General features: G+C 39.3%; 2 long non-coding RNA genes across 4 annotated transcripts in view; one reads left to right on the top strand and one right to left on the bottom strand.

Annotated features, from left to right (window-relative positions):
* LOC142068552 (uncharacterized) overlaps positions 1-27976 on the top strand; it is a 340090-nt gene that overhangs the window by 281797 nt on the left and 30317 nt on the right. The window lies entirely within an intron of this gene.
* Positions 13042-27976, bottom strand: part of LOC125644544 (uncharacterized) — an 82508-nt gene continuing 67573 nt past the window's right edge. For all 3 annotated transcript variants that reach the window (XR_012664389.1, XR_012664388.1, XR_007359047.2), the window contains 2 exons: positions 22269-22367; positions 13042-14625 (listed from right to left, as the gene is read on the bottom strand). This is a non-coding gene — a long non-coding RNA (uncharacterized LOC125644544). The remainder of the gene's footprint in view (positions 14626-22268; positions 22368-27976) is intronic.

The following is a 27976-nucleotide window of genomic DNA, read 5'->3' as shown; positions in this document are numbered from 1 at the left end:
TTTTAAAAAGAGAGTTTGTTGTGTGAATTCTGTATGTTTTGTACTCATGGGCAATGACAAATGTAGGTAGATGCACCTGGATGTAGCTGTCTGCTTTGATATAAAATAGGGTTGAAGGAAAAGGATAATGCCCACTGTTATCCATTGTTGTAAGGAGAGTTTATTTTTACTATTTTTAAACTCAGCTGAAATCAGAAGTGCTGGATTATTATCAAACTGAAAAATTCTTAATAGCCATAAAAATGCCTTTGGCTGATGTCTTGTAAATCCTTGGAAGTGTCCAATGACCAAATAGATTCATATTTATTTTCCTGGCAATTAACCCCTTTGAGATTGCTTGAGAGTTAGTCTATAAAAATGTTAATGTTGATTTCAATCTGAAGAGTAATTCTCCTCCCCCCATGTATTCTGTCAAACATTGCTTCCTAATAATTACACTTGCTTCCTTGTGCTAAGAGCAAAGTGGATGAACAAAGCAACCACAGGCCTTTGAGGACTGGGAGCTTGGAAATTTTTTAGCATATAATTCAATGCTGAGGCTTTTTGGATACCAAATATACTAAGAAAATATTCCTTAAATAGAGGAAAAAAGATCCACCATGGCCTCAATCTGCAGTTGATAGTGCATGGTGCCCTGCTGTATCCATGCTTTCATGTCTGGGACTGGAGCCTTAACCAGTGGTGAGCTGGAGCCGATTCGCACCAGTTCGCGCGAACCAGTGGTTAAATTTTGAAGCCGGTTTAGAACCGGTTGTTAAACGGGTGGGCAAACTCCGGCCCGCAGGCCACATGCGGCCCGTGGGACTGTCCTGTCCGTCCTGCCTGAGCTCTAAGCTGGGGAGGCCCCCCTGTGAATTTTTACTCACCCAGCAGCATTCCGAGCCTTCGGCGGCGGGTCCTTCAGTGCCGCCGAAGGCTCGGAGCGACTGAAGGAACAGGTTCTTCAGCTTCTGGCAGCTCATCACTGGCCTTAACTATAATTAAGGCTGTCTGTTTTCCTCCCCATGAGACAGACTAAGGCCTCAGCTAGTTCATTGATCAAAAAGGCAAGTGATAATTTAATTTAAAGGGGGAAAAAAAGGAAAAGTCATGGCACACAATTCTTAAGTTTATTTTCCATTAGTCAAGTGCTAATTAATTGCCATTAATTTGTAGAAAAACACACTCCAAAAATCCAGCTATGTAAACAAATTCTCTGGAAGAGTCTTGCATAGTCTTGTGTGGACACCAGGGTAAAAAACACCTTTTTAAAAGGTCCACAAAAATCACGGCTGTGACAGCCATGCAGTCTTAGTTATGACCATATGAGTTACAACTACCTAGGCAATAGTTGTACTGCGTGCAGTTGCAGTGATATAAAAGTGATACTGAAACAGTCTTCCCTGTTTCTGCCATTGTATAGTGAGGAAAATATTATGGTTTCCATTGTACAGTCTTTCAGAGGAATTTCCATTGCAGCATCTGAATCTAACCCATGTTTTCTCTAAGTCTGAAGGGTGGCTTCTTAGCCTGATTTCTCTCTTAACCCTGGGAGACAATGAGTGAAGTAATATTTTCAGACCAACTTCTGTTGTTGAAAGAAACAAGCTTTCAAGCTACACACCACTCTTCTTCAAGTCACCCTGAGCTCATTCTTGATCAGGTCCCATTGAATTTGACAAGAGCTTTGCGTGCATATGGCCGGCAGCATTCCCCACCTCCCGCCCCCCGCCCGGTGTTTGTATGGTAAGACCTGCTGGCATTTCCTGTTTATTTCAGGCTCTGGTCTGGATCTTGGAACACAAGGCCTCAGCCTGGAAATACTGTTCTTATTAAATGTAATATGTGTTCAAATTCCTGACAAACTATTTGGCTATTATATTTTATAGAATGTTCCTGTAATAAAACAATTGGTTCATTGTCCCCTTGAACTGAATCTTACAGAATTTCAGTCCATAAAATGGGGTAGGCCCTTTTCCCAGTTATACACAAAATCCATAATAATCAATCCCACATCTGAGATAGTGAAGATTAAAATCAACCATTGTGTAGTAGATGAACAGTAACTATTTTTCATAAGGATTTTTACTGCACATTTGGGATTATGATTTCGTATTATGCACATACATTTTATGAATCCATAACACAGAAATGTGTACTATTGTTAATACACATTTGCTGCCTATCATATAAAGACTCTAAAAGAGCTATTTTGGTGTCTGCTGTCAATGTGTATTCTGAATAATAAACAAAACTTGGCTAGACGTATTCTGGAGAAATAATAATAAAAAAATCATACTCTTGTTAATATTCACTGACAGCATATACTCTAATGTCCCAAAAGGAGTCGTTCCAGTGCACATGAATGTTAAGAATACAGAAAAGTTGCCTAAATCATAAAGGATTGTGAGCGGAGCTGCTGTTGGGTCAGCTGTATCAGTGTTTCACTCAGAATGAAGGGGGAAAACTCAAAGTGAAATAGATGCACCCAAATCTCCGTTCTACATGCCAGTCACCTCTTAATTTCATAATGGGATAGCCCTTCTACGTGAAGAATTTGTCAGGGTAATTTCCTCCAGTGTCAAGGCCAGTAAAGTAATACATCTGGAAAGGGTCATTGCTGTACATACTCAACTAGGGGCTCCAGAAAGCAGCGGCAGATTGAACAACCTAGTACCCACCACAAAGTCCTGAGGAGTACTTTCAAAAGTGTCCTAAATGAATGGGTTGTATGCCGTGTAGTTGTAGCCATGTCAGTCCCAGGATAGTAGAGAAATGAAGTGGGTGAGGTAATATCTTTTATTGGACCAACTTCTGATGGTGAGAGAGACAAGTTTTCAAGCCACACAGAGCTCTTCTTCAGGTCTGGGTGGCTTGAAAGCTTGTCTCTCTCACCAACAGAAGTTGGTCTAATAAAAGATATTATCTCACTCACCTTTGTCTCTCTAAATGAATATGCTCACGTGTAACTAAAAAAGATACTTACAATACCCTACCTAGAATCTAAACTGTAGCCAACACTGAATGATATTTAGTTTGAAAAAGCCATAAAACCCATAGGATCTCTTTTTTCTTCTTCTTTAATATTAAGTAAAAACAAAGTAAACCACTATATATCCTACCTCCAGGCTGAGGTATGTCCACAAAAATTATGAATGCAGCAGTTAAAAATGACTTGCAATTAAAGGGCATGCTCCTTCTTCCATTGATTTTTTTTCATGGACTTCAGGCCTATATGCTGAATGCCTCTTTTTATGTAGTCCATGAAGCTGCACCAGCTGGTTTCACTCTGCTGTGATGCCCCAGAATGCATCTTTCTCTGGTATCACTGCTCTCAAGGTAGCACAGCTGGAGCCTGCCACATAACTATGCCATATAATTTAAAAAAAAAATGCTACTCATTCTAACTCAGTGTGCTGGCCTCGTACCCGAAAAGTATGTGTTTGGTATGTATGATATCGCAGAACAATACCTTCTGGGGTTTCGCTATGGAGTTGGCCAGTGCAACTTTGGGGGAAACAGAGAGAAATGGACAAATAGGTCAGTCTTATGGTTTGCACAATCAAGTATTTAGCTAGGTTAGTAAGGGTATTTTTCTGGAGTAAATGAAATGGCCTTGTTTAATTTCAGCTCAGTTTTATAGCTGAAACTCTTATCCTAAATTACTTTATATCATATCTGGTGTAGACATTAAAAGGAATCATGCCCACATAAGCTTCAGTACCAGAAGTCTTAATTTTGGATTACTTGTACTAATGGGTTGAAGACAGACTTTGAATATTATTTTGACTATTATTCTGTAAGACTTGGAGCTGTATTATGGTACTTCTAGCTTAACAACCTCTCTGCTAGTAAAGCTAGAAAAAATTAACAGAAGAGAATAAATCAATACAAAATGCCTGAAAGGCAAGGTCTCTAGAAAAACTAGTTTTGCTCAAACACACTTTTCTATTTTGAAAATTCATGCAAGTGTCCATTAAAGAAGAATCCATTTCTCTTGGAATGTTACAAGCATGGCATCCAAGACTAAAGAGATGTAAACAATCAAAATTATAGGGTTTTTAATGAAAATTGCATAACTATAAAGCCTTTTCCCCCCCTACTGCAGAATACATTTGTATAGGTAATTTCAGAAAACATTTGGAGAATTGGAAGTGTTTTTCTATCCATATGGTTCTTTATGAAGAGGTAATTTTTATCTGTGCTCCACTTAATTGAATATTTATAAGACTGCTTGGCCTCAAAGGTACCTGTTAAAAAAAATACAATTGCCCTAGAATGCCTATAGTAAGATTTATTCAGTTACCCTTTAAGTACTTTGCAAGTTATTTCCATTTTCTTCCTATACAGTAATTTCGCTCCCAGTAAAATCCTATATTTTTCTAATATGCTTTATTTTAATTGGTCAATTCACTCTTAGTTGTACAAATAAGCAGTTTTAAGTTTGAGACTGTAAATCAGTCATCCATTTAAAAACTCTATTTCCTCATACTGCAAGTTTGATTCATTTAGAAGAGAAAAAACATTGGCATGGAACAGAATTATGCAATGTCATGGACACATTAACATTTGGATCAAAATTTTACATTGTGTCAGCCAGTAAACAGTATAAATGGTTCAGATTTGCAATAAATAATTGTCTATTAATACTCTGGCATGGTGTAGCAAATTAAAGTCTCACTCCAGTAAGCACAGATGTAGGTAAGAGCTAGGGCCTAAAGCAAAGCAACTGCCATACAGCATCGAATAGTAAGAGAGCATCATGAAGCATTGTTCTCATTGCTAGAAAAAAGCAATGTCTACAAATTTAAACAGCAATATAGAAGCATAGGAGGAGGTACATGGTGGGTGAAGAATCCAAACATTTCAGATTAGGACCATTATGTTTTAGGTGCCCCGGCAGTGGGAAACATATGTTATAAGAGTCAGAAGGGCATTCTTATTCGTAAAATGGTATGCTGTTTCTAGATCTGAACCAATAATTTATTCCATGAAGTTAGCCTCCTTTCTGTTTACAAATTGTCTGAAACTATCTTGTGATTTGTTTTCAAATGTGTTCACTAATTAAATCTTTTTGCCAAATTACTTCTGTGATTTTCTTCATCTGTAGATTGTTTGTTTGCAAGCAGATAATCCTGAGTATTTGATATCTGAAATTCACAATTTTAGATGCACGGGTTAGTTTTTTTCTTGGACACACTGGGGCATGTGGTATTTTTGCTACCTGATTCTGTGACTTGCATTCATTGACTCAGGGATCTGGTGAGACTACTTGTGTATAGGAGTCTAACATTCAATTTCTTAGCATGTACTGTTTCCTTGACAATTCCTGCAGGTAAACTATGCTTGCTAGTTCAGGGTGGAATATGAACACAAATTGAGGTGTAAATAGGGACAAAGCAAATTCATCAGAAAATCCAAATGAATAGAAATGTTTCTGTTATTCACCTAGCTCTAGCTGATGCACTGTAGGACAGTTGAACCTTAGAATCCAGAGTGTGTTCTCTGTGTACTATGCTTGTTGTTAGAATCGACTCAAAACTGCTGTATTTGCCTTTTCTAACTGAATCAGTCTGTACTACCATAACACAATCTAGTCTTTCTCTACTCTAATGAGAAGGCCTTAGCAAATAGGGTGCTGTCTGTTACATTAACCATAGAGCAGAATATCCCTTTTCTTTTCCATATACTGTTTAAATATGAAGATACAGTATGCTGGATGACACAGTTTTAACACAGTGTCTGCTTGGATGGCCAGAGAATCTCTTATCTATCTAGGCATTTCTACTGTGTTCATCTCCTTAGTATCTGGGTGTTTGGATCAGTGGGCTTTTGTGAAAAATGTATTGTTCCCCCCAAATATATAGGGATTGCACTTTGTAGGTAGGATAAGCATTTAGGGTCAAATTGACCATGGCCCTTATGCGCGTGCACGATGGGGAAGAAGGGGAAAGGAACTTCCCCCACCCCTTTGTACTTTAAAGGCCGCAGCTCTCAGGGGAACTCAGAGCAGGGAGGCCTGGGATTGAATCAAGATGGCTAGTGAACCACCTCCAATGTCACCCCTTGAGGTCACATTCCAAGTCAGGATTGAGGCACACTGTATTGGTATGAGGGAAGTCTAAACTGTTGCTGTCCATGCTATAGTTGTCCTATGGACAAATAAAAGATAGTCAGCCCTAGAGACTTAATGTGTCACTTTTCATGAACCTTACTTCTACCATTTCTATGAGTACGTACTTAATATATGAAAGAGTCCCTTAATGACAGCTCTCAAAGTCTTGCATCTTAGAACACAAGAATTAACTGGATGATACGTGACAAAACTTCACCAATTCTCCAGAAGATTGCAAAGTATTATTTAGATGAAACCTTTCATAAGGAAAATAATTTTTTTCTGTTTCTAATACATCTCATTGCAGCCCCAACATTACAAAGGCACACAGGCAGCATGCAAAAAATATGATCAGCATATAGGAATTTTCACAGTTAATTATAAAATTCAAATAAAAAGCAACAATGAGAAGTTGTAGGTGAATGTATTAGACTAATTAAAAATATAAATAAAGTGGGCCCTGACTGAGCTTTTGACAGACCACTAAAAACATAAAATTGAGTCAAGTACAACAGTAGATTCAATATAACAGAGTGGAATAAAATAGCAAGGTCTGAATTTACAATGTTTAAGTATCACTTGCTCTTCTTAACTCAGTTTCCAGGGTTTGATGAATAGAGCGCAATGCTCAAAATTTCAAGTCCCATGTAATTTACTATATTAAGTGAAAGATCATCTGCAATTTCCTCTTGTTTTTTAAATCATTATCTATTTGACTAGCAGCATCACCACTTGATTACATCTTCATTGGTCATTTTTAACCATGAATGAGTCATTTTCAATTATCTGAAATTATTTCAATCTACAGATACATATTTTCTGTTTTGAAAAGAGCATTGATTTGAATTGGGGCAGATTTGGTGCTGGTGTGTCATCTTTGGTTTTCAAGTAACTGGTAGCTGCAGGATCATGGTCTGGTAAGCATTTTTTTTCATAGTGGTCATGGTATATGGGTTGTTCCAATGGCTCACTTTGTGAATATCTTTACTGTTGGCCTTTGGTGACACTGGTGAACATACTGGGCATGAATTCTCTTACTTTGACTTCAGTGGAGTTCCTCCTGACTATACCGGTGTAAGAGAGAATCAAGCCTGATGTTTCTGTAGTTATCTTTTTGGGATAAAATTCTGCCCTCATTCAGGCATGCAAAACTCCAATTCACATCTTCAGAAGTCTGGATTAGAGGGCTGATTTGAACATACCTTTCCTGACTAGACACCTTTGCATCCTTTCCTGCCTAGACACCTTCGCATCCATAGCTCAGTTTAGAGTGTGAGGAATTGTCTCCTTGTTATGACTGGAGAACAGCCTGGTGTGCCATTGTGTTTTCAGCAATGTTCACTTCCCCCAAATGATTTGACAATAAGGAGGAGACCACAAGTCCTATAATTAAACAAGAAAGGTGAATTTTCTGCTGATTGTTGACCAGACCGGGAAACTTTCAAGAGGGGTTTTTTCAGTGTTTAGTCTGGGAAGCTCACCTCAGCTCAGCTTCAGCACTTGATTTTCAAGGAAGTCATCTTGCTTTTTATCCATTTCTTATATTTTGGTTGACTTAGAACCCACATACATCAGGCTTCATACCAAATTGAGGAACAGTCTTGAACAAAGTTTCAACCAATTTGGTTTCTAACACAATTTGGCCAGCCAGTGACAGGGCCAAACCATGTTTTAACCTCCCTCTCTCCTCCTCTCCCCACAACATGTTATAGCCTAGATACAGAGTCAGACACTGCATGCTTATGTGTCAGTGCTCAAAAGGGGTAAGGAGACAGAAACTGTTTCCCTCTTAGATACCTGCACAGGGAACAGTCAGAATCTTGATGCTGAGCATAAGGGATATGGGAGGGGGAGGGAATGTAAGTGCCATCAGGAGTGCTAGACATCCCAAAGAGGACATAGCAAGGGAAAGGACATGGTTAGTGTCTAGAGTCCATCACTACCAGGAGTGTGCACAATACCCTTTTAAAAGGTGTAGCAGTTGCTGCCTCAATCTGTCACCTCCAGCACTCTGAAAGCATTCTTCCTGCCTTTCTCCATAGTAGGAATCATACCTCTGGCATTTGCCACTGGTGCTGTGCACCTCAGCACATTTCCTTACTCCTCAGCATAGCTGTTTTTTAACAGCCACATTCCAGTGTTTGGATTAGAACAGTTTTACTATGTCCATATGGAGCAGGTGAATCGTGCTAGAAAATGTTTTAACTGGAGAAGTGTTTAACTGAACTGAGAAACCATATTTAAATTCAGTTATTGGTCTGGTGTGGATGGAGCCTCAGAAACCAGGTAAATGAGTAGCACAGGTTCACCCATGATCCGCCTAATGCCCAGCTCTTTTCTGCTGCCACTAGCTCACATGGGTATCTTTTCCGTAGCATCTAAGTTTGATCAGTCACAGAATTACTAAAATACTATAAAACAATAGAACAGGACAGAAAATTGCTTTCTTACATGACGGCAACAACATGCTCCTTCTTATACCCTCTGGAATGACAATGAGACATTTATCTTTGTGCAAAAAATACCAGTTCACTGTATGAATTGCCGAGTTATATATGGCTAAAACATTCCACTCAAAAAGTTATTCTTTGCTAAAATGAAAACTTCCCTTTTTTAAAGATCACAGGGAAAATCTTAAGCTTCTGAACACAATAATACCAATAGGTTAATATTTATATACTGCCTTAAAACTTTTCTCCCAGTCATTCTTCTTCCTGATAATATTTGCTTGAAACTTGTGCCAAACTCTCGAACGACCTTATTTTTCTTAAATATTTTTAAATCTACTCACAAGGGGAAATGCTCATAAAATTCAGCTTCAGCCACAATCTGGACTACGGCCTGCCAAGCTCCACAGAAATAAATCATCAAGTCATTTTGGCATCCTGTGGGCCAGAAAGACCATCTTCTGAGGTAGATTTAAAGCGACATTGTTCTGTAAGCTATGTCTTCTGTGAAAGAAATTGAGCAGTAGGTTGAAAGGCTGTATTTTTGACTCTTACTTACTTGAATTTCTGCATATGATCATCCTAAATAAATCATGGGTGGGTGCGGGGGGGAGAGGAGACTGTTAATTACAAAATCATGGATCCCAGGACTGGTCATGAGATTCCCAGGCCAGCAGGAACTTGAGGGGCACTGCAGTGACCCCTCTAGCTAGCTGAGGAATGGCAATGCTAGACCCAAAGGAGTCCTGTTCATCTGACTCCTAAGAAAGGAAGGTTTCCTTGTGGGAGGGGTCTAAAAATAAACCAGTGACCTGTTTTCTGCATCCAAAAAGGCAAGTCACAAGAGACCATAGTCTGGCCCAAGGTCTCTTGACAAACCAGTGAAAGAGTCTTTACTGATTTCAGTGAATGGCACTGGGGTTGTGGCATAATGACAGACACAGGAAACTTGGCTTATTGTACTTGGACTGTGTGAAACTACTGAACGGTAACAAAAACAACTCAGAGGAAACTTGGTAGTGTCAGGTTTTGTTAGAACCCAAAACTTGGGGCAGATTCACAAAATATTCAAGACTCTAGTCTTGCCTGAGAAGGTTTTTGGGTGGAAAGCAAGCAAAATATGATGGCCTTGAAACCAGGCAAAAGTCAGAAGTTTTGTCTGAGTTTTGCTTTTTGTGGTTTCACTACAACTCCAAGGAAAATACTGAGGCATGCAAACTTGCATAAACTGAAAAAGGAAAATATTTGAACTTCCTGGGAAGTGAAGCAGCAGAATCTGGCAACGCTCCAACTGCACCATCAGTGGATCAATAACTGTTTTATGCCACCTCTGGTGGGGATGTAGCTGCTGCAGCCAGAATCTGGGAGCCATTTTCAATTGTCACCTGTGAGATGTAATCACACTAAAACAATTGTGGCTGTGCCTTCTAAAATCCTAATGGAAAAATTTCCCTTGAAGTTAAAAACAATATATGTTATGTGAAGACATGGTTACCTATTTCATTATCATTACTGATGAGCAGAGTTGGGCCTATGCTTCAAAACTTGGACCTGGATCTAGATCTGAAATCAAATTTCAAATACTCCAGAGTTTGTGCTGGTTCAGAGGCAGGGCTTTGGCTGGTCCGTTATATACACAGCAATCATTTAAAAAAACGTGGATTTCCCCCCCCCCCCCCAACTTCTCTCAAAGCTGAAGTTTCAGTTCATCTTTATTTATACAAAGAATCCTGTTAAATATTTTAGAGATCAACTGAATCAAAATAATTTTTCACCAGGATTGGATGACTCTGCAGATTATGTGTCAGGTTACAAGCAGTGTGGTCTAACTCTACTGAGACATGACAGTAGGTATAGTTATCAGATAATTCCTCCTTGATTCTCTTTTAATTAAATCTCTGTTTTTGTAGTAGTGGCAAGATAAGACTGATTTCAGCACTGCTTGGTTGTTGGAGCATTTATGCACTTATTTCCCTCATACACCTTTGAGCTGCAAAGAGGTACTGAGAAATACATACCAGGCAGTTAGAGGTTAAGGATCATTTGCATAAATTAGCAAGTTTTGCAAATGAATTCATCTAGTGAAAAGTAAGACACGGGACACTGCATTTTAATAATTGACATTCCACATGAAATGCAATGTTCTTGAGGAGGAAATTGAGCTCCAGGTTGCTATTAGACCCAGCGGAGCTGCAAGAGCTGGAAAGAAATGCCATCTCACATTATGAGAGTTACTGCTCCTGCATAACAACTATCTTCCATGCTGATGGACTTTTTAATAAAATTACTAGTAGGCATAGAGAGGGAATCAGGAGAAATCCAGGCATCAACAATACTGGACAGGAATCTAAAATGCAAGAGGTCTTTATGATGTGGTCTAAACATCCAGCCAGGAATTCATTATGCTCTGCTTCTAAAACAACCTCTCATTTTCCATTTTATTTGGCAGCAAAAATCCCTTTTCTTTGTAATTTTACTAACCACTTAGAAGATTACTTCAAAGTATGCACGGCTGAGTGGAAATTATAAATTATCTATTTTTGTGCCTTGTCACAGCATTGGTTAAATTACAAAATAAAGATAAGTGATCCACTTACCTGCCTCCTGCTGTCCTGATCAGTTTAAGAACACATTATGTTACAAATATTGGTCTTGGTACATAAGTAATGACTTTCATAAGGTGCTAGTCAGTCATTCAATGTCAGAGTACCTACATCATGTGCCATAAGTACAAATTATGCTCAGGAAGAGTTGGAAACAAATCTGCCCTTAATGTTTCCTGGCTTAATTTAAAATGATCTTAAAGTGAATTAAATCATTTTACTCAATGATATACTTTCCTAGGTTCAGGAAGAGTAACTATGTCATATCAATTAAATCTCAATGAACTGCAGCAGCCGATAAAATTTTCCCCATTGACTTGTAATATTCCTAGATATTGATGGGAGAGTTATTGTCATTAATCTGAATATAAACCTGAAATCATGTAGGGTGAGTGCTCTGATAAACTTCCTGCATTGGAAAAATAAACTGATTAACTATACTAGCTGTACACTATCTTTACCATTGTGTTGTCCTTTCTCACTGTGTAAATTGTATACCGATACACTCTTACTTTTTGTATGTGTAATTGTAGTTACCTCATTTCTGCCACTGTATTTTCTCCATATTTTGCAAGTAATCTGCTAGCCAGTTAAGAATGATGGGATGAGATAATGTTACTAAGATTCTCTCCCTCCAGAGCTTGGAACACTTTGAAACTAGATTGTACAAAGTACTAGGAAATATACGGCAGTGAATAATGCTTTACTGGTAGCAGGTTGGACAAGTTCACCTAAAAGGTCTTTTGTGTCTCTAATTTCTATGATCCTATGACATGAAAGAATTCTTGATGGTTTATTTGTATTCTTGAATATGTTGTATTTCCTTCAGCAACAAACCCTCAACCTTATTAATGATATTTATTATAAAAACAATTAAGACTTTTAAACTTTGAAATACAGACATTGAGATTCCTAACTGAAATAAGTTTTGTGGTCTCAGCACACTGTTGAGTTGCTATGGGTCACTTTATCCTCAAAAATGCCACAGACATTATTTAGGCAGATGACAGTCCATGCTGAAGAGTGAATTCATTCAGACTGACTTCAGTGGGGTCAGGACTTCAACCATAGAGTGAATTCTGTAGCTCTCAACCTAAGAAGTATTTTCTAAGTCTTTGGATATATCATATTATGGAGAAGTTCCTTCAGGACTGTTTAGCAAGCCTGTGGATAAATAGAACTTCAATTTTTAACTCTTCATGAACACAAACAACCATCCCCCACAAATATTAATAGGAATGTTCATACAATTGTTTTCCAAGAAAATAAAAAACAAAGGGGATCTCAGATTTTTCACTGTAGGATAATTTAATATGTTTTCCCAACAAAAAGTAAAGGAGTACTTGTGGCACCTTAGAGACTAACCAATTTATTTGAGCATGAGCTTTCGTGAGCTACAGCTCACTTCATCGGATGCATACCGTGGAAACTGCAGAAGCAAGTTTTTTCATGCAGTTGATAGATTTCCACTCCATACGGCTAAATGCAGTGCCTTGCATAATGACAGGTTTCAGAGTAACAGCCATGTTAGTCTGTATTCGCAAAAAGAAAAGGAGTACTTGTGGCACCTTAGAGACTAACCAATTTATTTGAGCATGAGCTTTCGTGAGCTACAGCTCACTTCATCGGATGCATACCATCGGTATGGTATAGTGATATAGGACCGATGGTATGCATCCGATGAAGTGAGCTGTAGCTCACGAAAGCTCATGCTCAAATAAATTGGTTAGTCTCTAAGGTGCCACAAGTACTCCTTTTCTTTTTGCGAATACAGACTAACACGGCTGTTACTCTGAAACCTTTCCCAACAAAGTAACCCTGTATCCTAGATCAGTTTAGCCCTACAACATGTCATGTGCAAAAGAAACAGTCAGCTGGCCTAATAGATGCCCACAGCTCCATGGAATGAAACTTTATTCTTAAGAGTGTGGTAGCAGTATAAAGAGCCTTTTCACCAGTGTATTGCTGATGGATCTGAGCTACTTTTCATGTATGGATGCTACAGACTCCTTATATTTCTACATTTTAATAACGGTGAACAGCATAAATTATCTCTAATTCTTGATTCTGCAAGGAAGCAGCCATCTGGTCTAATACCACTGTGACAGTGATATAGGACTGAACACTCTGTGCTTGGTCTGCTGCACAGAAAAGGACAATAGGACATATTTTAAAATGTCAGTATACATCAGAACCATATTCAGGAAAGTTTGCATTTATGAAAATTGATTGTATTGGAGATATATCATGATGCAGATCTAATCATGGCTGCTGGTGTGGTGAATTAAATTAAGAGCTGATTTGAATTTTTCTAATTAAAGATGTTGTTCCTTCTCCCATCATGCTTTCTCTTTCTGTAAAGGAAGCTTATTTAAACAATTTTCAGAAAAGCTTAGTGGGACAAAATTAAAGCATTAACAGAGAGTCCTGAGTTCAATGGTCAGGTACATGAAGTGAGTTTGATTGCCTCATTTCTGTATTCAGTGGGCCCTCGTTCGTATCCCAAAACTATCAGTGGTATTTGCTTAATACTTATTATTTGAACTGGACAGGCTTAGTAACAAGCAGATCACAGGTACAGCAAGTTAGCATTGAGGTACATAGGCAGAGTGGTTTGGAGAGCCTGCATGGTGTACTGCATGCTCTTTCTGGCCCTAGCCAGATGCCTCAGTCTTGGATTTGCAAAAGTCTCTCATACACAAGACAGAGAAATGTAGCCTTTTTTGGAAGTAAATAGTCTTTAGTGGTAAGCAAATGAGTAAAACCAAAGGTATGGCTTGCCATTGACAAATTAATTTCAGCTTTACTTTAAATACTATTTTATACAGCAGTTAAACTGTGGAGGGCAAAGAGTTAAATACTGTAGCAGGATTTTTAAAGGGCTACATAATTTTATGACCAGTAATAACATTTGTAGCTTTACTTGCTAGAATGGGGCAATCAAACTGCATAATTCAGGGTGATGATTACCATAGAGATATGAAGTAACCCTCCCACCCTTTCCACCATGGCGAACCCTGCATAATTGGCCAGCTGTTTTTCTTTCGGAGCATCAAACATAGTCCATTAGCAAGACAGAACTCCAGTCTTGATGGATAATTGGTCCAATCTGGTATGGTAAACTGTATGTTCCTTAGATGAGATATGGTTGGGTTTTTCAGCCTTCCAACTTGCTGTTCTGCCAGTACGTATGCCAGGACTCTGAATGAAAGGAAGTGGTACTTCTGGGACTAGATATCATCGTTCCTGACAATCAGAGTTGTCAAATGCTGTGACTTCACTTCAGGAAGCATAATTTCTAGAAGCATTATTTCCTGGACTTCATTCAGAATGATGCCACATGCCAGTCTTTCTGGGTAAGTTGTGTAGTATCTGATCCATCTTTGCTGCTCCTCAGGATTCTGACATCACAGCCAATTCATCTTCCCTGTACCATAACACCCCCCATTCCTGGAATGATGCTTTCTTTGATTAATTCCACCTGAGAGAGAGAGACAAAAACCAAATCAGTGAGGTTAGAACAAGATATGCACAAACAAAGGTAGCTTCCAGCTAAGGTGATCTGAGCATAGTTCCTAATGGGTTGGCCAGAGGGAAAGTCCCTGCTAGAGCTTCTGCCTAAGGACAGCCAGAGCCCTTTGAATCACAGTTGTGGTCATGTATACAATGCAAACAGGGTGAGTACAGTCACCAGATGTGAGGTTATGATAATTAAGGGCTTGATCCTCCATTTTTTGTGCACACCAAAATCCTGAGCAAAGAACCTGGAACCTAACTGTATCTAGCAGAGTCTCACATCTTACATAAACATAGTGTGTGTTTGTGTGCAAGGAATGCAAGGATCCAGCCCAGTGACTGTGCTTTATGTTCAGCCACTAGTTGGCCGCCACAAAAAAATCAAAACACTCATTCAACCCAGAGGTATCCGGAGGTTTTCCAGTGTTGAAGAGCACCTAATTTTTTTTGACAATAGTTTGGCTTATCTCTACTTAAAATTTATATCAGAGCTTGAGGGAAGATATAAAGAGTGATGGGTGATAAATATAATAAAGCTTCTTCAGGTATTCGAGATGCCCCGTTAGCTCACTGATAGATCACTTGACGAGCTAGTGGAAAAGCCAGGGGTTTTTAAAAATTATTTCTCCCTCTTTCCTTCTGTTGCATATCTGATTCTTTCCTGTTCCACCATTTAACTTTGTGTTGTAGCTTGGTAAATAAAAGTGTAGTTAGGAAGCCTCTGAATGTAATTTTGTAACCCTTCTATTCCATAGAAGTGGCTACAAAGTATAGCAAGAAAATCAGTTTGACTTAACTATTTTGTCCGCCACTTTTGAGGGACCAAAGGAGAATCTATTTAAATCTATTTAGCTTAATAGAAAAAATGAACTTGAGTCTCCTTCCTTTCCCTGACAAAGAGAGTAGTAGAAGTAGCAGTTTCCTAAAATTTCCACGTAATTACTGCAAATTCTATACTCTAGAAAATTGCTATCCTGGAAGCTGTAACTAGATGGAAATTAACAAACATACCTGGCCATATTCATATGTATCCCTTTTGCAACTCCATTAATGTTACACTTCTGTAGGTGAATGAGGTTATACAAGGGATAAATTCAACCCACTGTACTGAATTAAGGGTAAGAACTCTCGCTATGGGATGTATTATTAAAACAGGACATTAACAGCAATTTTGTTTTGTAGTTGAGGTGATTCACTCAGTGAAGTTTTGACCTTCTCTTCTCCTTTCTTTATATTTTAAACAAGTCTGTTTCCTCCTGCTAGTGCTTCTTCAACCTAAGATATTTAAGTCATGGGTTGAGGGGAGGGAAGAAGTAGACACTGATTAATGACCCTGCAATCAGGGGTGTTGGAATAATTTGTATAGTGGGGGTGCTGAGAGCCATTGAACCAAACTGTAAACCCGGCATATGATTGAAACCACTTGAAGCCATGGGGTGCAGCAGCACCCCTAGTTCCAGCACCTATGCCTACAATAACTCCTTGGGCTGGGATCTTGTCACGACTCTGAAGTAAGGCAGGGTCATGCCTGGCCAGTGCTTGTATGGGAGTCCTCTGAGAAAAACCCAAGATCATACAGTATGTAGCTCTCTTCTCTGTGCGTCGGTTCTCAGCCAGTGCCCAAGATCAGTGCTATGGGGAAAGCAGTGTGCTGTTGAAAGTATTGATTTTTGGGGGATGAGATGTAAACCCAATGTCTTGACTATTTGAATAGAAGAATATCAACTAAGATCATGGTCCAGAACCTTAATATATATGTTAGCAGGGCTCAGGAAAGTATAAAGAAGTAAAAGCTTAGGACAAATTCACTGCTGAGATTGTAATCCAGTAAGAAGCTTGCCTTGTCGTGTAATCCAGAAAGAGGCTTGCCTTGTCAATGTGAAAGATTTATCTGAGCATGTCCACTATGGGCAACTGAGGAAGGCTGGAATGGTAAAAAAACTGACCTGGGTTAGAGGGGAAGTGAAGGGATCTATAAAAAATTGTATATAAGAAAGGAGAGAAAGGGGAAGTTCACAGTAATGAATATGAATCAGAAGATAGGAATTGTAGAAAATTTAATAAGGGAACAAAATGACACAAGGAGAAATCTATGTCCAGCTGAGTTAAGGACAATAAGGAGTTTTAAAGTATATTAGGAACAAAAAGAATCCTAACAATGGTATTGGTCCATTAGTAGATAGAAATGTTAGACTTATCAGTAATACAGAAAAGGCAGAAGTGTTCAATTAATATTTGTTCTATATTTGGGGGGGGGGCGAAACAGCAGATGTGATCATATATGATAACTCTTTCCATTTCTTTAGTGTCTGGAGAATGTTAAATAGCAGCTACTAAAGTTAAAAAAAAGTTTTTAAAATCAGCAGGTCCTGATAACTTGCATCCATAAATTTTAAAAGAGCGAGGTGCTTGCTGAACTCTCAAATGTTGATTTTTTTCAAAAGTCTTGGAACACTGGGGAAGTACCAGAAGAGTGGAAGACAGCTAACATAGTGATGGTATTTAAAAAGGGTCTACACAATGACCTGGGTAATTATAGACTTGTCAGTGTAACATTGATCCTGGGCAAGATAATGTAGCAGCTGATACAGGACTTGATTAATATAGAATTAAAGGAGGGTAATATAATTAATGCCAGTCAACATGGATTTATGGAAAATAGATCTTGTCCAACTTGGTATCTTTTTATGATGAGATTACAAATTCAATTGATGATAATTTATACATAATAATCTGTAATATTCTTTTGCCTTCTGTAAGGTTCTTGATTTGGTACTGCATGGCATTTTGATTTTAAAAAACTAGAAAGATGTAAAATTAACATGGTACACAGTAAATAGATTAAAAACTGGCTAACTGATAGGACTCAAAATCCGAGTAATTGTAAAGGGGAAAATCCTTATCAAACAGATGTGTTTCTACTGGGATTCCACAGGGATCAGTCCGTGCCCCTACACTATTTAATACTTTTATTAATGATATGGCAGGAAGAATCATCACTGAAAGTTTGCAGATGACCCGAAAATTAGGGGAGTGGTAAATAATGAAGAGGACAGGTCACTGATCCAGAGCAATCTGGATCACTTGGTAAACTAGGTGCAAGCAAACTATGCATTTTAATAAGTCTAAATGTAAATGTGTATATCTAGGAACAAAGAATGTAGGCCATACTTACAGGATGCAGGACTCTTTCCTGGGAAGCACTGGTTCCAAAAAAGATTTGGGGGTCGTAGTAGATAATGAACTGAACATGAGCTCCCAGTACAACGCTGTGGCCAAGGGAGTTAATACAATCCTTGGATACATAAACAGGGGAATCTTGAGTGGGAGTAGAGAGGTTATTTTACTTCTGTTTCTGGCACTGGTGTGACTGCTGCTGGCACACTGTCTAGCTCTGGTGTCCGCAATTTAAGAAGGATGTTGATAAATTGGGGAGGGTTCAGAGAAGAGCAAGAGAATGATTAAATGTCTAGAAACATGCCTTATAGTGATAGACTCAAGGAGCTCTATCTATTTAACTGAAAGGTTAAGAGGTGACTTGATTAGTCTACATGTATCTTCCTGGCAAACATATTTAATAATGGGCTCTTTGATTAAGCAGAGAAAAATATAACATGATCCAATGCCTGGAAGCTGAAGCTAGATAAATTCAGACTGGAAATAAGGTGTAAATTTTTAACAGAGTAACTAACCATTGGAATAATTTACCAAGGATCATGGTAGGTTCTCAATCACTGACAACTTTTAAATTAAGATTGACTTTTTTCCTAAAAGAGATGTTCTGGGAATTATTTTGGGGAAGTTCTGTGGATTGTGGTATACAGGAGATTAGACTAGATTATCACAATTGTCCCTTCTGACCCTGAAATCTCTGAATCTGGATATGAATGGGTGCTAGTGAGGAGAAGATTACCAAAGCCTTGAACCTTTACTGTGTATGAACAGTGCTGAACAGCTCGTTTTCTATATCGTGATTAGGTTCTCTGGAAGCTGAGCAAAAGAAATCCAAAGAGAGTTTCAGAATACAAACATCAGAAAATCCACTATCTGTACATTCTAAAATTAATTTTCAGTATTATATAACTACAGTAGAACCTCAGTTATGAACACCTCAGGAATAGAGGTTGTTCGTAACTCTGAAATGTTCGTAACTGAAAAAAAAATATTTTCAAAAGTTTACAACTGAACATTAACATAATAGAGCTTTGAAATTTTAGTATGCAGAAAAAATCTGCTTTCCCTTTATTTTTTAGTAGTTTACATTTAACACACAACTGTACTGTATTTGCTTTTTTGGTCTCTGCTGCTGCCTTATTGTGTACTTCCGGTTCCAAATGTGGCGTGTGGTTAATTGATCAGTTTGTAACTCTGAAGTTCTACAGTATAGCCTGGTCCATGTTTCTTGATTAAACAGCAGGCATCAGTTGATTCAGATAGTTTTGTATAACCCACATATCATGAAAAGCAGTTTGAACTTCCTTTGACTAGCAGGAGAACTTCACCACTTATGCAGCCTGATTATTCACTCCAATTCTATGCATTCTCTGATTTTAAAAAAATACATAGGGTTTTGAGAGGAGGAAAAGTAAATAAAAGGACAGTTCCAGTATATTTTCTGATAAAATCTGCCACACTGGAGATACTTCCTTCTCTGTACCATAATGAACTATGTGAAACACAATGAAATTTACTGAATGTAAAAGGAAAGTAAGACATTGCATGTTTCATAATGTGGGAAATATAGACAGCAGAACAAAACAGAAGCTGGATGGTTTTATGCTACATTTTATCCTATTATTTTAAAAGGCTGAAAATATTTTTTCTGGATTAGTGATATAAATAATACTTTTTTGTGTGTTCACTCAGTAGACTGTTAGCAAACGTTTTCCTTTCAATCAATCACTGAAGAAGTCAAAATCTTTAACCACATAAAAGTCTATTGAGAACAAGTTTTATTTACAATGGTGACCTGGCCAAGAAGGCACAGTAACTGAAATATGTGTCATTACTTATAGACAGACAAGCACTGTTGTATATTACTAGAAAGCTCCCAAACATCTCAGAATGCATAAATCAATTATATAAAATACCACAAACATCAAATAAAACAATAAAATAGAAAAGGTCATAACGCCACCAGACAGGTCATGAATAACTGCTACAAGCATCAGCCAGTGATTGATCCAGGCTGAATAAAAGACCAAGAGATATACAAGTTGTTCCTATTGGAGCCTTTTGTGCTGTGTTCAAAAAAGTGTCACAACCTTTGATATTGTCTCTAACTTTCATTACTTTGGTCTATATTTCATTATAAGACATTAATTTTAAAGCTTTATATTTATCAAAACTGGGTTTTACATGCTTTGTATAAATGCTCATTCTTAACAGGTATATGTTGCTTTACAATTTTCAGTTTTCAGGCTATATTTATGAAGATTAATAATATTTGGCCCGCAGTAATACTGTCTGAGCTATTGTAGAACCATTTATCCAAGAGAATTTGGTCAAGGGAACATTGTTGGTGATGACACTTTTTTAGATAACCACATTTTTCCATAATTCAAAGTAACTGATTTCAAGAACACTGACAGTTTGAAATAATATTGAGCCAAATCTTGAGAGGCTGAAATCAGTGGGAGTGGTGAGTGCTCATGACTTCTAAGAATTTGGCTGATTGTTTGTATTTATATGTATTTGTCTTACGTACAGACAGAAATATAACAACAATCAAGTCAGTCTTTAGAGCTGATATAATCAGCATGTCTGAGCTATCTTCAAAGATAAAAAATCATGGATAATGCAATTTTAAATACAAGATCAGGGCTTTGTTAGTATTTATTTGTATGTCCTGTTCCCAGGTGCCCGTGCCCATGCCAAATGCCCACAAGCTCTGAGGGCCCTACTGCCCACTGCCTTGCACCTTATGAACTTATTTACATCTGTGTAAACCAGTGGCTCTCAACCAGGGATACACATACTCCTGGGAGTACACAGAGGTCTTCCAGGGGGTACATCAACTCATCTAGGTATTTGCCTAGTTTTACAACAGGCTACATGAGAAGCACTAGTTAGCAGTACAAACTAAAATTTCATATGGACAGTGACTTGTTTATACTGCTCTATATGCTATACACTGAAATGTAAGCACAATATTTATATGTCAATTGATTTTTTTCATAATTATATGGTAAAAATGAGAAAGTAAGCCAGTTTTCAGTAATAGTGTGCTGGGACACTTTTGTATTTTTATGTCTGATTTTGTAAGCTGGTTATTTTTAAGTGAGGTGAAACTTGGGGGCACGCAAGACAAATCAGACTCCTGAAAGAAGTACAGTAGTCTGGAAAGATTGAAAACCACTGTAAACCATAGGCATAGTTTGACTTCTATATTTGCGTTGGGGGCAGCCATAGTCAGGCCAGTGGGGTCACACGTGGGGGGAAAACTCCACACCTGCCCATGGCTTGCAGTTTGGGGGGGCAACGCCCCCGCATGCCACCCCCAACTATGCCCATGGTGTAAATTCTGCCATTCTGATTAGGTAACATCTTACTCTTGCTTTGCTCAGGCATAAATGACTACCTCAGATCAAGACAGTGGAGAATCAGGTGCTGAGACTAAATTGTTTGTTATCTTGGAGTTTTTCAAAATTAGGAAGCCACATATGAAATTCAGAATGCAGCATGTATAAAAAGATTTATTTAGCACTTTCATTGCACAGCATGTAAGCATGCACCAGATGCCAGTCAACCATAATGTCAGTCAATCAGATAGCATGTTGCAGCACCAGGTTGTAGGGTCTCATCAATAAGACCTGGCATATAATTCAAAGTTCAGACCTTTCCAATGAAGATTTCAGCCATTTACATTCTAATACTGTGCAATTCCTGTTCTCCTAGCCTGGACAAAGTGATTTGCTAAGCTGGCAATGCAGTGCCCTGCTTGAAATAGGATTCATTATTTAAAGAAAAAGAAAACCACCATCTTTGTGACTGCACCAAAAGCTTGTTGAATGGAAGGGTAAATGTGGCTGAAAACATTAGCTCAGATAAATTCCACCTCATTCAGCTCCAAATATGGCCATAATATTTATATTGAAATTCAGAGAAACTGGATCATCCAGATGCTGTATTCACATCTCCAGGCTTCAGAGGGTTTTGGGTAAAAAAACTTAGAATGCTAAGCCATTTTGGACACAATGGTTTTTGCTTCATTGATGACATATGCATTTAGAAACAAATACTTCCCATTTAAACAACAAACAAAAAGCCCCCCTCAGTTTTCAAATACAGACCCTCCTCGCATACAGAGCCCGAGCAATCTGTTTTGCAACATGACATCCAATATGATTAAGAAATGTAATACATACTAAGAAAGTCTTAGATAATTTACATTATACATTAAAGTATTTTGCATGAGAATATAGTATGATGCAGACAGCAGAAGAATTATGTCTTTCATTAAAAGGTTTGAAACTCAGTGTGTTAGGATGTAACTACAGCAGTTTTTCTGTCTCAGTGAAGGCTTTTTATTTTAAACACTGCCTTGAAAACCAAGGGATGCATATTGCAATAGCACTACTTTAGCGATATGTTTTAACTTAATATCACCTCTTTGTAACGACACACTGTCAGTTTGCCTGATGTCCTGGGGTTATGGGTGAACAACTGTGTTGTCACTGTTCTTCATCTTGGTGCATCTGATGTGAGCTGTAAAATAAGGGGGCATTTTTTCATCATTTAAAGTAACAACAACAAAAAATCCTAGTTCAAAGGCTATTTGAAGCTGTGCATGAAGAATGATCTACATTCAGGTCAGGATTAAAAGACAACCAGTTACATGGAAGAAATATATATATGCCACAGATCTCTTATTTGTAAATCAAGATGTGTATTTGTTGCCTAATTTCAAAAGCAACAAGAACAACTTGCAGGGGTACATTTGGATAGCCTTTGAAGAAATGCAGATTTAATTTCTATGAAACTTAAGATGGAGGGAGGGGAAATATAGCATGATTCACCTGAGAAGGTGGCTCACGTGTTGGGAGAGATCCGGGCTCTTATTCTACTTACTTTGTACTGCTTGAGTGGTACAAAGCAGATGAAAAGTTGGTTTACCTGCATAGGATAATTCCCATGTAGTATACCACATGTATAACCCGATCATACCCCTACCCCATCTTTGTTGCCCTGCGCAGGATGGGAGTAGAGGAGATAAAAGGGATATGGCCAAGATGTTGCTGCACTTCAGTGCTTCCTTATTGTCAGAAGTGCCGCCCACACACCTCAATGGCTGGGGGAAGTTGATTGGGCTGGTAGTGAAGAGGAACAGCTCCAGCAGTGAGGGAGGGAGATACTTGTTGAGGGACACTGGGTAGCTCCTCCCTCCCTTCTTAGAGTCATTGGCCAGTCGGAGGAGGGAGGAAGCGGCTTGTGAGGTTCTGGCCAAGGGTATTACTGGTGGTCCTGTATGTGCTCACTCAGGGAACCACTCTGAAGGGGCCAGGTGGAATGCTCTGTCCCCTCTCAGGATGATGGAGTGTGGGTCGGGGCACACCTAAACTTTGTGTGCTGAGTGGTGGTGCCCGGTGAGGCATTCTGTGCCCATCTGGCATCACCCCACCCCACCCCACCTCAAAAAAACCAACAAAACCTGTCCACTTTACAGGAATCACCAGGGAAATGTGGGAAAGATTTCTGGAGGAGTTTAATAGGTTTCAATATGGTGTTCAGACTGGTTGCTCAAGGCCAAGCTGCAGGTATAATCCAACACCTTGAGGAGTGAGTTTTTGGGGGTTTACTTTCAAGGTAAGGGATGTGCTCAGAGGTGGCCAGAAAGTTGGGTGGCTCAGGGCACTTTGGGGATGTCACCTTGCTAGAGGTTTTTTCCCCTGTAGTGGTGGCTGTCATTATATCTGGAGCGACAACTGATCCGTGCTCCATATGGTGAGTAGACTGTTGGCTAAGAATGCTTGAAGCATGAGGCAGGTGAGGGCCTTCGTTTTACACTGCCGGTGGTTAAACATCCTTTCTTTTTATAAAGAGTTTTATGTTCATGAACTGCCTGTCCCAGGAGTGGATAATAGTGCTGCTGGGGCTCTATCTCAATTTCAGGATAGCAGATTATCACCCCGCCTGTCAGCAGGGATGCATGGGCAATGCCTTTGGAACCTGGATAGCTATAGGACTAGTGAGGACTCAGTTGCCCTGTGGACTCAGTGGGCCTATAAGAGTTCACAGAATTTAGGGCACAGGAAGAGTTTGATCACAAATGGCCCATACTTATACACCTGGTGGTGGGATACACTGTTTCTTTGGCTCCCTCCACTATATTCCAGAACTGGCTACTGGTACGCCATGTGGGTACTTCATAGTACAGACGCTCTTAAAAGGTGGTCCAGGAGAGAACAACAGGTTATCCATAACAGTGGAGACCCTGACCGGGCTATTAAAGGCTCTAGCATGTGTATGCAGCTGTGGTAGGGAGGCCATTTTATTTAGAGTGGCATTTGTTGCTGCCTCCTTCTGCACTTTCAGAGCTAGTGAGCTGGGCCTTTTGGAGCCACAGACAGATCCCAGTGGTCATTGAGCTCTGAAACACCGGCACTGGAGCTACTTAAATGTCTGGTATAGGAGAGTATGGGTGAAGGGTGGGTAGTGCCCCTTCCCTGTGTCTAAGTTATAGTTGTGGCCTGCTGCTTAAAATCCATCCATGTGTCTGGTCATTTCACTGCTGGGTCTGGAGCAATGGGCCCTGACAGAGGCTTAGAAAAGCTGGTTATGAGGATCTGGCCTTTTGTGTGTATTTTAATGCTGTTCTAGAAATCAAATCCAGTACAGAGGCATAGATTCAGTTTGCAGTAGCATTTTTCTAAAGCAGTATATTGTCATTCAGGTGACTTCGTCTCTTCCCCATTTCGGCCAACTCACTGCTGTACCTCCTACATGCTCTGTTGTTTTTGTCTTCTCCTGTCATCTTCCTACTTTATTTCAACATCTCTCCTCAAGTTACAACATGCATTTGTAATGCCTACAAGCTTATCACATTTTTATGATAAATGTTTGGAATGTTGTTAACAAAACACATGAGAACAATTTTTCTACTGCAAAACTTCTCCCTTACATATTTTCAGGAAACGAACATGGAATTCATTCTTTGTCTTTCTCAAACAACTAGAGACTGTGTAAATGACATTTCACAGAGCCATAATTTCAGCACTTAGCCTTTGAAAAACTGTATTTCAGACCTGCTCAGTAGACACTTGGAGTGGCTAAAATCTCTGGAGATTTCATCCTCAGTGGCATGCTCAAGCCTCTCTCAGCTCCTAGTGCTGCCCAGACTGCACATGCGCTATCTCCACAGAGCAACTGAGCACATTTCCTTCAGCCTAGGGGCAAAGCCAGTCTTTCCCTGTAATGGCCACTTCTGGGCACTGGAATTGAGAGCAGGGACTGTCTCTCTTGTACTCTCAATGACCCACTCTGTAGGCACCCAGGTAGTGTGTAGAAGGAAGCCCTCTGATTTGAATGTAGAGGGATAAAATCCAGAGGGGTGAGGGAGGGAAATTACTAGAGTGGGACAAAGAGTCTGATAAGACTGGAACTGGAACTGGGTATAGATACTGGCACTGGCTAGGCAGGAAGACTAGGAGCTGGGAGGGGAGGCTGGGACTAGTTGGCCAAGGAAACAGGCTGGGAACTGATAAAGGAAATGAGCGGGGGACCTGGGAGCCAGTTGGCTGGTGGGGAGACAATGTGACTGGGCAAGGAGCTGGGGTAGGGAAAGAGACTGGAGCAGGCTGCACAAAGACTGGGACTAGGGACCAGAGGTAGGGAATGGGAAGAGGGGAGGGGAAACGGATCTGAGAAGGACTTGGAGTTCAGTGGGAGAACTTGTACTGGCTGGGCAATGACACAGGGCTGAGGAGCCAGGGAGGGGGAGACTGGGCAAAGGAAATGGGGGCTGGAGACTGAGATTGGATGAGGAGTCTGGGGAGGGAGACTAAGACTGGGAGCAAGTGGGGTGAGGAAGGGAATAGATATATCTGACAAGGAGCTGGGAGGAGTAACTGGGAATGGCTGGGCAAAAAGACTTGGACTGGGTGTGGAGAGGAGGAGAGACTGGTACTTGGACAGTGAACCTGGAGGGGAGACTGGGACTGGCTGGAAAAGGAGACTGGGTGAGACTCCTGAGGAGTGATTACAGGCACTGGGTAGTCAAGGAGAGTGGGACTGAGACAAAGATGCAGGGTGGGGAAAAGACGAAGGGATGGGGCAGAAGGGGATCCAACTTGGTGTAAAATGGGCAGATGAATCTGTGCCCACTACAGCACACTCCACTTCAGAGCCTGTAAAGGAACCCAAGATTCTTGAGTTTCACCCTTCCTGTACTTTCAGTAAATATCTGTGAAAACCTCTGGCAAAGTGTGTGTTTCATTCCCCCCTAGTGCTGGTCCACACAGAGGATGACAGTCTACTATTGCTATTGGTTACTCTGTGTGCTCAAGAGGCAAAGATCTGTATGGTGGATCTAAAGGTTCTGATCATGTGGTTGTCAGTATGATGCCATATGATGGAATTTCTGGTTGTTGTTTTTTTTTCTGTTTGTGTTCCTAAAAACATAGGAAATGATACATACACAAACTACATTGAAAGTACATTATTAAAGTTGCAAAGTCAAGCACTCAAAAGTTAGGAAATGCCAGAATTAAAGTTGTTTGTGCAACCTTAATTCAGTCCCCTTGTGCATATGCATTATTATGCTGTCTTTAATTACATGATCACATGCTATTTTCCCCACAGGTCCCCTGCCTCATTCAGTGCACAGGATGAACAGTGATCGATTAATGAACATCTATTCAATATATTATTATAATTACATGGACAACCTTAATTCTGGCATGTTCTAACTTTTTTGACTATGTGGCTTTGCAACCTTAATGTAGCTTTTGGTATAATTATTATATATATTGGTTGTGACCTTGAGAATCCAACTTGATTTCTTATAATTAAGGCCCATAAGCTATTTCTTTTGATACAAAATATTAGGGAAATACTAGTATTTCACTTAATCTATGTATGTAACCAGGAGCATTCTGTGCTTCTACAGATGTTTGTATCCATAACTAATCATGGACAATTATTAATAAGAATTTAGGGAATGTTGCTTCTTTTGTGGTGTGAAGTTATATAAATCATTCAGCAGAAAGGAGAAGATGCCCTGGAGATATACAGTATATTGAATTTTTCAGAGGAAAATTATGTGTCAGTGTTTGCCATTTGATTCAATGATTGCCATGGCAAATGAAAGCATTTTAGAAAAAATATAATTTACATAGATTATCACTCTTTTCTCCACACCAGGGAGTCTTACATTTATGACAAGGAAATTTCTCTGTGCTTTGATTATCCTTATTTAGGTTTCAGGCCTTAGATGTCCATATAACATTTTGCTTTAGATGTCTTCTGCTTGGTTGAATTATGAAGATTTAAGGTATTGAGGTTTACAACCTGGAGTGGAGGCAGACTTAGGGAGTAGTTCAGAATGGTTAGCCCTCTGTGCTGTTGCTCTGAAATGTGAGATTCCTCTCACTAGTCAGGACTTGTGGCCTTTTCCCCCTTCTGAGGCCTATAAACTTGTCTCTATTGGGGTGGGGGTGGGGGTTTGATGGAGAGAAGGGATGTTCACTTCTGCACATAGCTTCCTATGCTAGTTACTCATTACTGGGGATTTTCCCATCCAAAGTGATGATTTTGGCCTCTTTATCTGGTATAATACTTTATCTCTCAAACTCTTGTATAAATGGTGAATGAAGGACTGTCAGTCCCACTACTGGACCAAATATATACCCAGTGGCATCTCCCTGCCTTGTTTTTTTTTTTAAAGTATGAAGTGCCACTTAAATTTCACAATGAAATTAAGGGCTTCTGTGTATCTTCATTGATATTGTTTTGCACATATCCATTGCCTCATATCCTAAACAAACAACTTCACATCATCTGACAAATCACATACAATGTTCTTTTTTGGCCCAGTTAATAGAAATGACATATAATGTATTACTGATCCATAACAAGGGGAGATGAATACATACTGCTACCGCAAAATAAGATCAAATTTCTAAGTTTCACTAATGAAATCAGAAAATCAAAATTATGGTTGTAAGTTTGTTTAACTGGCTCTGCTGTCATAGGTTTTATCACACATATAAATCTTGTTATGGTGTTGCTGAGCATCTGAAACTTCTACTGAGCACAGTAAGAATTGCAGGTATCTAGCATGCTGCAAAACATTATATGTTTCAGCATGAAGTTTGAGG

This window comes from Caretta caretta, chromosome 11 (genome assembly GCF_965140235.1).
Source record: "Caretta caretta isolate rCarCar2 chromosome 11, rCarCar1.hap1, whole genome shotgun sequence".
In the NCBI taxonomy this organism is placed as follows: Eukaryota; Metazoa; Chordata; order Testudines; family Cheloniidae; genus Caretta; species Caretta caretta.
The sequence above is the reverse complement of the archived record's forward strand: the minus strand, read 5'-3'. Positions and strand labels throughout refer to the sequence as shown.